General features: G+C 44.9%; 1 pseudogene; it reads left to right on the top strand.

The window, feature by feature from the left end:
- Positions 1 to 11,140: 11,140 nt before the first annotated feature.
- On the top strand, positions 11,141 to 11,254 carry LOC132647574 (small nucleolar RNA SNORA17; annotated as a pseudogene).
- The last annotated feature ends 338 nt before the right edge of the window (positions 11,255 to 11,592 follow it).

The raw sequence follows: 11,592 nt of genomic DNA on the forward strand, positions 1-11,592 counted from the left end.
AACATCAAACAAAAAAACAAAAGTTTATTAACTGTGGTAGTTTGAATAGGAATGGCCCCCATGGACTCAAGTGTTAGAGAAAGTATGTCATGAGGGGTGGGCTTTGAGGTCTAAGAAGCTTGAATCTGGTCACTGTGTCACAGTCTCTCTCCTTGCTACCTGCAGATCAAGATGTACAACTCTCAGCTCCTTTGCCAGCACCATGTCTGCCAGCAAGCTGCCTTGCTTCCCACCGTCATGGAAGCTGTTTTTGCTTGTTTTGAGACAGGGTTTTGCCCTGTAGTTCAGGCTAGCCCAGAACTTACTATGTAATCCAAGATGACCTTGAACTTGAGGCAACCTTCCTGCTTCAGCCTCTTGAGTGCTGAGATTTACTGGCATGAGCCACTGCGCCCATCTTTGCAAGCTTCGTGTTGATTGGTCAGCATATTACTGATTCAATTACAGGGAAAGGGGCAAAGTTCACAAAGGTGTGTCATAGGTCACAGGACAGTGCAGATTAAAATACCAGTGGTGGGCCAGCGAGATGCGTGCTTGCTGACGGAGAAACAATTAAGTCTGGCAACATGATCTCCAGAAATAATGCAGGTGGAGAGAACAGCAAGTTGTCCCCTGCTCTTCACACTGGCTTTGTTGCCTGTGCTCACAAAATAAGTAAAGTTAAAAAAAAAAAAAATCAGTGGGAGGCAAATTGTGGTCTGTGATGCCAGTATTTTGAAGGCAGACGAAGGAAAACCCAAAATTTCAAGGCTAGCATAGGGTACATGGCAAGTCATAGGCTAAATAGTGAGTTCTAAGCAGGGCGTCTGAGCTGTGAGGGGCTGTCTGAAAAACGGAAGTTAAAACAGAACAAACAAAGCCCCAGTGAGCTGTGCTTTCTCCAATCTGATCCTTGGAAAAGCTGGATCTGGGGGACTGAGGATGGGCTTTTGGTATTTTATGTACAGAAGAACTGATGTAGTTGTCCTGTGGTTAAAAGAAAAAAGGAAAAGAAAAAGAACAAAAGGAAGGGGCGAGCGCAACAGAGTAGTTGGCACAGTGCCCGGTGTGTAAAATGCTGACCGAGTTCAAGCCCCCAAACCCACGAGAAAACAGGGCATGCCAGTCTTCACCTGTTAGCCGCGTGCTGGAGCGGCAGAGATAGGAGGCTCTCTGGGGTTGGCTACCCCAAATTACTAGGACTTTGGTTAGGATTCATCGTTTTACGGATCGAGGTGGGGAGATGCGTTATCACTACATTGATGCTCACCAACCATTACCACGATCTGCACTTCCGCTTTGGAATCCTTATTAACGTCTCTTGCTAACGCTTGCTGGCCTTGTGGGTGATGGCCAACTGACTTCTTATTCAACAGCAAAGAGCATGTCTGCTGTGAAGTTTTAGTCCTGGTCACCTCATAAATACTTTATAAGATCCGTGGTTTACGTTCAAAGTCAAACAGCAGGAAGAGCTAGCTGGGTGCTCAGCAAGTTTCTTTATCTCCTGTGTGTTAGGGTGAGGACAGCTGAATGCCTTCTTCTAGATTCCATAATCAACAGACACCTGGGACAAAAATGTTTTATGTGAGGGACAAAAATCCCAGAATCAGCAAGAATGAGTACCAAGCAAAGCGAGGCAGGAAAGCCCGAGAAAGAATGCTGGGGACAGCTCCGCACACTGGCCACAGTGTCTCATGGCTGCCTACAGAGGTATAACTAGTTGCCTGGAAGTCTGCAGAGAGGCCACACAGCCCCAGGTCAGTGGGCGGGAGGACGAGAGAGTTGGCATCTCAGTCTCCTCTGTCCGCCCCACTGGAATTGACTTTCCCTCACTTCTGGATGGGTTTATCAGGCTGTCGGCAAGTGCGGCAGCAAGTGCTTTGCTCTGTGGAGGGACGTTTCTGTGGCATGTGGAGACTGTGGGAGGACCGGAGACTTCAGAGAGGTGGCTGATGAGCCGGGAGCAGCAGTGTCTCTACTGAGTCGGTGAGTAAGGCAGACCAAGTGATCACACCCAGGGGAGAGGTGAGGCTGGGAGACCATGAGAAGGTTAGTACTGTTGGTAGGTCAGTTGACCAGGCTACCAACAGTACTAACCTGATGGGGTTGTGACAACGAAATACATCGCTTGCATTAAATCCTAGATTAAACGAGATGCTGAAAAGGCACCCCATGGGCGGAGCAGGCTCTTAAGTACTGTTAGCTGGAAAGAAATTCAATTTATAATCTTTTCCCCCCTACAGACCCTGGTCTTTGTGAAATGCTTAGAAAAGTCCTCCCCATTCAGCTATTACAAAAATAGAATCCATCTGGATCTTATTTTGCTGTAAGAAATGAGGTCAGATCCATGTTTTATGTTTTCCCACATGACTTGCCACCAGTCCAACCAGCACGTACGCAATAGTTCATATTTCTCCGTTGGCTTTGAAGTTTGATTTCTAACAGAGCAGGTTTGTGTCTTTATTTGCTAATTTATTAGCTCTTGTGTTTCATAGGAGTATGTGTAAATTCTATTGTACTGTGTCAGGATCGTGGCTTTATGACAGTCAAGTGTTGCTGGGCATTTCCAAATTCTGCTCTTTCTTTTCAGAGGAGACCCCTGCTTAATTCTATAGCTAGAATTTTAGATAAAGTTATGTGTTTGGTTTTCTTCTTCTTCTTCTTCTAAATAAGAGGTGGTTATGGGAAAAGTAAAGCGAGAGAAATATTGCATGTTTTCTGTCACATGGGGAATCTACATTTTGATATAAAAATCTAAATTAAACAAATATTTTATTTAGCTAGATGTGCTAGTGCACACCTTTAAGCCCAGAATTTGGGAGGCAGACACAGACAGACTTTTGTGACCTCTGGGCCAGCATCACCTACAAAGCCAGTTCCATTCCAGGCCACCCAGGGCTACATAGTGAGACTCAAATTTTTTTTTTTTTATATTCATTCACTGAGTCCATTTAGTGCTGCTTGTCTGAGCTGCGTGGGGAACCCTCTCAGGGACTGCATCTCTCCCCCAGCATCTGTCGGCTTACAGGAGCCCCTTGGATAGGTGTGAGGCTTTGCGAACTGAGGGTTTGGCTGGCTGGATCTTGTGCAGGTCTTGTGCGCACAGTTGTGTCTGCTGAGAGTTTGTGTGAGCAACTGCCCTGGCACATCTGGCAGAGTTTTGGACCAGTCATCGATCTGCTTCTTCCGGCTTTTTAGAATTTTTCTGATCTCGGGGTCTTAGCAGGGAAGGGGTGTGGTATAGATGCCCCCGTCAGAGCCGAGCACTCCAACGGCTCTTATTCTCTATATGTTGACTGTTTGTGGTGTCTGTATTAACTGCCATCTACTCCAAAAATCTTCTCTGATGAAGGCTGGGGTAGAAAATAAGAATTTAGTGGCTGTCTTATTAATATGCTCATTTAGCAGAATAATAGTGGTAGGCTCTTTCCTGGAGCCTATGACTTAGCCAGACATGGGACTTTGGTACCATTTGTGGTGTGGGTTTTAAACCCAATTGAAAAGTGTTTGTGCCACTATCGTACCAATGGGCACATCTTGCCAGTGTAGTTGTTACTGTAACTTGCTGGGTTCACAGCTGGGTGAGAGTATTGGTGACCGTTTTCACTCTGGCAGTGTGCATAGAACCTTCTACATTAGGAGAGCTAGCCAGTAGTGATGAAGCTTCCCGGCCAGTAGCAGACTGAGTAAAATCTAAATTAAAACATAAGTATACACGTACGATATGAAAGCAGAAAGGGGATATATTTAGGGGAGAGAATACAAGGGAAGGCAAGGTGGGGTAATATGGGCAAAGTGCCATGGTACACATGTCTAAAAATGTGATAATGAAACCTATTATCTATAAAAATAAGTAACAATACAACATTTAAAATAATTCTTCTAAATATACTATTCGTGTTTAATTAGGAACCATAACATTTATGGCTTAAACCTGGGAAAGCTCATGCTGGTGAGACAGAACCACCTTCTGAAAGTTTTCCTCTGACCTCCACACACATACCAGGGTTCCTGAGCATTCATGCTCACCCACACACCCACACAACACACACACTTAAAAACAATGAGCCCTCCCCTTCTACCTACTCAAGGCTTAGTATTAGTAGAATTTTAAGATTTCCTGTGAGTACCAGGCACTTCTTGTTATATTATTGTTACATAATTTATGACTTCCTATAGTTGTCTTAATTTTACTTGACTGCTGCTAACACATCAGGAATCTATTACTGTTTGTTTGTTTGTTTGTTTGTTTGCTGTTTTGGAGACAAAGTCTTACTCTGCAGCCCTGGATGGCCTGGCACTCACTATGTAGATCAGACTGGCCTTGAACTCACAAAAATCTGCCTGCCTCTGCTGCCCAAATGCTGAGATTAAAGTTATGGGTCACCGTGCCTGGCTAGGAATCTATTGCTTTCAATTGTAATAAGTTTACAGTTACATCTGATTGATTTGCCCCTATTTCAAAGGATGCAATTCAATGACTTTTAGCAGCATGATCAGTTGTTGAAGTTGGTCTTATGGTATTTTCATTCTCCTTCAAGATCTTTCATGCCTATTCACTGTTTGTCTCCATCCTTCTCCTCATCCCAGGTCAATACCTGCCTTAAAAAAAAAAAATTAGCTTCCTTGGCCTGGTGGTAGGATACACATCTTTAATCTCAGCACTCAGGAGGCAGAGGCAGAGACAGGTTGATCTTTGAGTTTAAGGCCAGCCTGATCTACAGAGCAAGTTCTACAGGTCTACACAGAGATACCCTTTATCCGTCCCCGTCCCCACCCCCACCAAAATCAGACCCCACTTTATGAGTAAAGGCTGCATCTCAGACTCTTGCCGAGTCTGTTGTGTTGTGTATGGTGCGTGGCGATTTTCCCTTGTGGAAGATTATCAGTTGTTTAGCATTGTCATTGTAATTGTTAATTCACCATCATTTTTTGCTCCTTTCTCTCTCATGTCAGAATCTGGTGCAGCCTGTGTTGAAGACACACTATTCCACAGTAATTTTGTTTTTCCATCTACATGATTACAGTAATTTTTCAGCTACACGGAATCCCCACATAGAAAACTCCCTGAAAATACGCTCACAGCATGCATGAAATACTACTTTTAGCCTCTGTGTGTCTTTGATGTCCTCAGATCACACAAAGAGTCTGAATTTAGAGTCCAAGTCTGTAGAAAGTGCTGGTCCATATGTTCAAATTGTCAAGAGAAACCAGTCCCCCTTTCTGACCCAGAGCCCATATTTGCCTGGAAGCTTCCTGTGGCCATCTCAGCTGTAACTCCCAACACTGTGGGAGGGGGTTGTTTTCTGCCCTCTTATCCCCCCACAAATATAGGAACCCAAATCCCTAGATCAGTGGTTCCCAACCTACGGGTTGAGACTGATTTGTGGGTCTAAAGACCTTTTCACCGGGAACAAATATCAGATATCCAGCATATCAGATATTTATATTACAGTTCATAACAGCAGCAAAATTACAATTATGAAGTAGCAGCAATAAAATAATTTTATTGTTGGGAATGAGCCCAACATGAGGAACTGTATTAAAGGGTTACAGCATTAGGAAGGTTGAGAATCATTGTCCTAGATTATTAAATTTTGCATTTCCTCCTATTCTCTATAAATTTCAAAGTCAGTTTATATATGTACATACATATATACATCTATGTAAGTGTGGTGTGGGTGCGTGTGCGTGTGTGTAACTGTTGTTGTTGTTCTGACTTTCAAATCTCCCATTTCTGAGATGTGGCCATGTCCCACTATTTCCTCTAGGATTACCTACTTATTTAAAAGTATATTTGTCTTAAATATGTGTGTGTGTACATATCTGTGATTTTATACCCAGAATGAAATCAATATTCACACATGAAGAAAGGATGAAGCTATCTGGAAGCTTTTATATATAGTAATAAAGATCTATCAAATACATAGCATGGAAAGATAGTTTATGCACCTTAATATGCGAAGGGCTCCCAAGCGGTTAGAGAGATGATTGAATGGGTACTCTCTGCCTCAGCTGACCTTGTTCCCTTCTCTCCTCGGTGTATAAAACATATAGGATTTCTTTTATTTGTTTACTGTTTGGACAAGATCTCATGTAGCTGAGGCAGGCCTAGAACTTGGTAAACAGCTGAGGTTGCTCTGAATTTATCATCCTGCCTCAGTCTCCCACGCGCTGGGATCTCAGGGTAATCTGCTGCACCTACAACATGCTAGGGGTTTGTTTGCCTTTTATGATTTCTTGTCCCTGTGCTTAATGGTCTGAAGTGTAACAAAGTACTTACATATCTGTGTGCATGGGCCAGACACACACACACACACACAGGGATGTTGGTGGTGAGCATGGCACATATGCTATCATCAGCGCCGACGGAGGTGGGAATTGACTGGACCAGGACAATTTTTTTTTTTTTTTCCTAGAAGGCACAGTGTTCCCGGTTTTCAGGGTTTAAAAAGCTCCCTCCTTACCATGTTTAAGTGAAAAAGTTGCCCCAAGCGGGACTGCTTGCCCGAGACTGTGAACACTCCTGTGCAGGCCCTGTGGGATATGCACAAAGAAACGGCATCTTCTAAACCGAGTCAACACTTCTCAGGAGATGAAAAGTCAATGGATGACCCGTTCTTGAAGGAAAAAGTTCACCCTTCTTAGACATCTAGGAAATGCAACTTAAAATTGCCTTGAGGCTCTGTCTCGCCCCATGCAGAATGACCTGCATCAAGAAACCATACGACAAACCTCCTTGAGTTTGAGGCCAGCCAGCCTGATCTACATGAAGAATTCCAGGGCAGCCAGGGGCACAAAGTGAGTCCTGTAATTAAAAAAATAATAATAATAATTAAAAAAAAGATAAAGAAAAGAAATTACTTTGTAGTGTTCATTTTTAAACTGTTTTATTTGGGGTTCCTTAAAGCCTCTCCCTACCAACCCCCAACCCTAAGTATAAAAGAGAAGGTTAGTGGGGAGAGGGGCGCCGACCCTTTTCTTTTCCCGGCTGTGTAGGGTTGATGGGTTATTTTAAGGCTATACCAATCTGGGTCAATGGCTAACCCAGCCAGCAGTCTCCTCCAAGCTGTTGCGCCCCGAAATGTTTCTCTCGTTCTGTCTGCTCCAAACCACCACACCGTCCATCTCTGGTCTATTCAAACTGCTACATGCCATACTTTCTCTTTCTGGGTTCTCATCTTTATCTCCTCAGAGCCTTGGATCATACCCCTCTCCATGCCCCAGGAGGCAGGCCATTACCAGCTGTCAAAGGCCACGCCCCACAAGAGACAATTATTAGCTGTGGACAAACTAAAGCCCAACTAAAATCCCACACTTGGTATTAAAACAAAAACATATTTACATAACATAGCTGAGCTTATAGAGAAATCCAAACTTCCATTCCATTCCATGACAACAAAGGTAGGTCAGCCCAGGGGTGGGGGGTTAAACGGGTGCAACTACTAAGGCAGCCAGTGTGCAGATATCCCAAAAAGCTAAAAATAGAACTACCATGTGTTCCTGCCAAAACTCCCCCGGGCATAGAGCTGCATGAAGATCAACATGTCACAGAGATGCTTGCACAGCTGTGTTCCTAACGGCCAGAAAATCAAACCCACCTAGATGTCCGCCAATAAGTGAGTGAATAAAAAGAATATGACACAAGCTCTGGAGAGATGGATGGTTCAGTGGTGAGGAGCACTTAGTGTGGCTGCAGAGGACCCAGGTTCAGTTCCCAGCACCCACGTGATGGCTCACAACCATTTAGAATTCCAGTTCCAGGGGATCCAATGACCTCCCATGGTATACATACACACACACAGGCAAACTCGCACAGGAAAAATTTAAAGAAGCAAATGTGGTACATACACAGAATGGAATTTTATGTAGCCATAAAGAAAATGAAATCGTGACATTTGTAGTAAAATGGTTGTAACTGGAGATTATTAGGTTAAGTGAAATAAGCCTGACTCCAGAAAGACCAATACCACATGTTTTCCCTTACGCTCTGAGCCTTGAATTTAAATTGTGGTGCGTCCGTGTTTGCGTGCGTGCGTGCGTGCGTGCGTTTAGGTTATGAAGCCAGAGAATGACTCAGGAGAGGTGAGGAAGAGATTTTAAGGGAAGTAGAAAGCAAGGTAATGGAATACATATGATAAGGCAGAAAGGGGCCTATCTGGGGGAAGGAAGAAAAGCAGCTGGATGGGGAGGCGACATGGGGACAGGGAAGCAATTGATAAGATACAATGACACATCTCTGTAAGGATGCTGTAGTGAAACCCATCGCTTTGTGTACTAACTTAAAAATTAAATTTAACAGAAAAGCCTTCCCTTGCTTCTCTTAATTGGTCCTTTATGCAAATTGCTTCTTAGCCCGAATTCCCAGAGTGCTGAAGTAACGAGGCTGGTCACCCAGCCAAAGTCCGCTCAGGCTGGGCAGTGGGTGGGCGTGCTCCTTTCCAACCAATTCCTTTGGCAACGCTCCAGGCCACGCTCCTACGGAACTCGGCTCTTCTTCCAGATGAGTGTGTCTGTTTCTACTGAAAGCTTTTAGCCATGCTTTGAGGCTTGGCCTCGCCAAACACAAGCAAGGCGCAGCAGCGCAAGCAGACAGAGTAGCTGCAAATAGGGCCGCTTCTGGTGCCGGCTCTGTTCGGGGTGCATCATGGGGGACGGAAATCCCACAGTGTGAAAAAGATGTAAGGAAGCCGACACAGTGCTTCAGAAATCTGGTTTCCTTATGCGACGGTGAACTTCTTCAGAGGACGCATTTGGTCTCACTGCTAAATATAACAGGAGATTGACAGCAGTTGCAAAACGGTCCACATCAAGTGTGTTTCCAATACTGAGAAGCCATCCGAGAGGAATGATACTTGCGGTCACTGCAAATACGCATCAAGATAGGAGCGCGGTTTCTCTTTCCCTCTCTTTCTCTCTGTGTGTGCCTGTGTCTGGTGCATTGGCCCCTTCTCCTACCCTCACCCCTCTCTCTGGAAGGCAGGGTCTCATGTAGCTTGGGTTAGTCTCAAACTCACGATATAGCTGAGGAGAACCAGGAAGTGCTGATCCTCCTGCCTCTCATTCTCCTGCCTCCTTTCCTCCAGCCATGCTGGGATTGCTGTCATTCACCACTTCGTTCAGTTTGTACAGTGCTGGGGAACTGAACCGAGGGCTTTGTTCTTGTTAGGCAAACAAATCCATTGAGCCACATCCCAACCCTACAGTTGTCTCCTGCTGCTAATGACTCACACAGTCAGCTTCTTTCTTGGGTGATTATCCAATTCCCTCATTAGGGGAAGGAAAGGGGTGGCTCCTGCCTCCCACCGTCAGATACAAGGGGCTTCCACAGCTTGAGGGCAGCAAGAATGGCCGGGATTCTCCTTGCAGGATCCAACAGTTTTTCTAGATGGCAAATATCTTTGGCTTTGAAACCCGCATGGTCTCCTCGGCTGCATGGAAGTTGACCCTAAGCAAATGTCTGGGTTCTACCCGATTTTATTTGTGGAACAGATTTGGCTTCAGTGTGCCCACCCTGCTTTTGAACCTATTCTGTAATGAAGCGCCATGACCACACGAATGGATCCACACTCAAAGATAGTCTTTGCATACGTGCAGCTCCTGGACACAGTTTGAATCAACAGTATAGAGCAACTCCTTTCTTAGAGAAGCGCTTGTTTTCTGTGCATGTGTGCTCCTGGGTGCATACATGTGTGTTGTGTGTATGCAGGAGCCCACAGGTCTCAGGAGAGACATCATGCTCCCCTGGAACTGGAGTCGTAGTTACGAACCTCCGTATGGGTGCTGAAAATTGGACCCAGGTTCTCTGCAAGAGTAGAGAACCTCCCCCAGCCCTTAGAACTGCAGGCCGGAGGAGCATGAGAGATGGAACCCATCACCACAGGCTGAGGCCAGTAGAAAGTAGACAGTACGGTATGGCAGGGGCCTTCTCTTAAGGCAGTAGCCCTTGGCCAACTGACTTTCTGTGCTCCCTTGACTTCTTCTTTTTTTTTAAATATATTTTTTTAAAGATTTATTTATTTATTTTATTACGTATACAGTGTTATGCTTGCATGTGTGCCTACAGGTCAGAAGAAGGTACCAGATCTCATTATAGATGGTTGTGAGCCACCATGTGGTTGCTGGGAATTGAACTCAGAACCTCTGGAAGAACAACCAGTGCTCTTAACCTCTGAGCCATCTCTCCATCCCCTCCCTTGACTTCTTAAGAGTCTGTTGGAGCTGGGAGAATGAACAAGATGAGGTTTTAAAAAAAATATTTATTTTTATTACTTTAAGTGTGTGTGTGTGTATGTGTGTGTGTCTGAGTGTTGGTACCTGCATATAAGTTCAGGTGCCTGCAGAGGCCAGAGGTTTCAGAACCCCTGAAGCTGGGGTTACAGGTGGCTGCGAGCTACTCAGTGTGGGTATGGGAACCTAAGGAGAGCTGAGCCATCTTCCAGCCCATAGACATTTTATATCGAAGGACATCAAATGAGTTGGAAACATTTTCCTTAGTTGTCATTATCTTCTGTTATTTTGACAAATTAAATTTGACTTAAGCTATAATAGATTTTTTTTTTTTTGCCTCAAGTATTTACTTATTCAGTTTCACAGAAGTGAAATTTAACAATCTTTATTGATGGCTTTAGATCTTTTAGAATTAAAAGTCTTCCTCATTTTAAGATCATAAAAAAAGAAAATCTCCATTCTTTTTTCTGCTACTTTATCATTATTTTGTTCTGTATTTCCAGATCCAATCTTCTAGAATCCATCCTGAGACACAAAGTGAGGTACAGCTCAAGCCGAAATTTATCCTCATTAGTCACATATTCCCTATTTACAACTTCATTTTTTTGCATGTGTTTGTCTGTGTGGTGTGCATGCATGCATACATGTTTGCCTGTATGTGTGTATGCAAGTGTGAGCACACACATGCATATTTATGTGTACATGTGTGTGTAAGCCCAAGACTGACATTGAGAGTCTTCCTCAGTCATTAGCAGAGCAATGGTGGTGCTTACCTTTAATCCCAGCACTCACGAGGCAGAGGCAGACAGATCTCTGAGAGGTCAAGGCCAGCCTGGCCTGCAGAGAGAGTTCAAGGACAGCCAGGGCTACACATGGAAACCCTGCCTCAAAGAACCAAAAGAAGTAAGTAAGTAAGTAAGTAAGTTCCTCACCTGCCCCTAGAGGTGTTGCAGGTGTGGCTGCAGTGTCACGTGTGCATTGAAGAGAGAGGATATATCTACACTCAGTGTTCTGACCTATAAACTTCTGAATGATTCCTGAAAAAAAGCAAGCCCGGGGAGACCACCAGACCAGCACCCGACAAGCCTGGATGGGCTCCCAGGATAGGGAGCAAGCCAGAGACTACAAGAACCGTGCCTGGGACCACCGTCCCTGGGTGGGAGTGAGCCGGAGAGAGACAAATCTGGTAAGGGGCCTAAGGGGGTCAGGGGTGGGTGAGGAGCAAGCCCGAGACCACTAGACTGGCTCCATGGGCCCAGAGAGGGAGCTGGCCTGAGATGACCACCAGTCCAGCACTATGCAGGCCTGGGCAGACAGAGCACGCACAAGGTGAGTCCTGCTCAGTGTCGTAATGCACGAGCAGGGTATAGTGCTCCTGAGACC

Source organism: Meriones unguiculatus, chromosome 14 (assembly GCF_030254825.1).
Source record: "Meriones unguiculatus strain TT.TT164.6M chromosome 14, Bangor_MerUng_6.1, whole genome shotgun sequence".
Classification (NCBI taxonomy): domain Eukaryota; kingdom Metazoa; phylum Chordata; class Mammalia; order Rodentia; family Muridae; genus Meriones; species Meriones unguiculatus.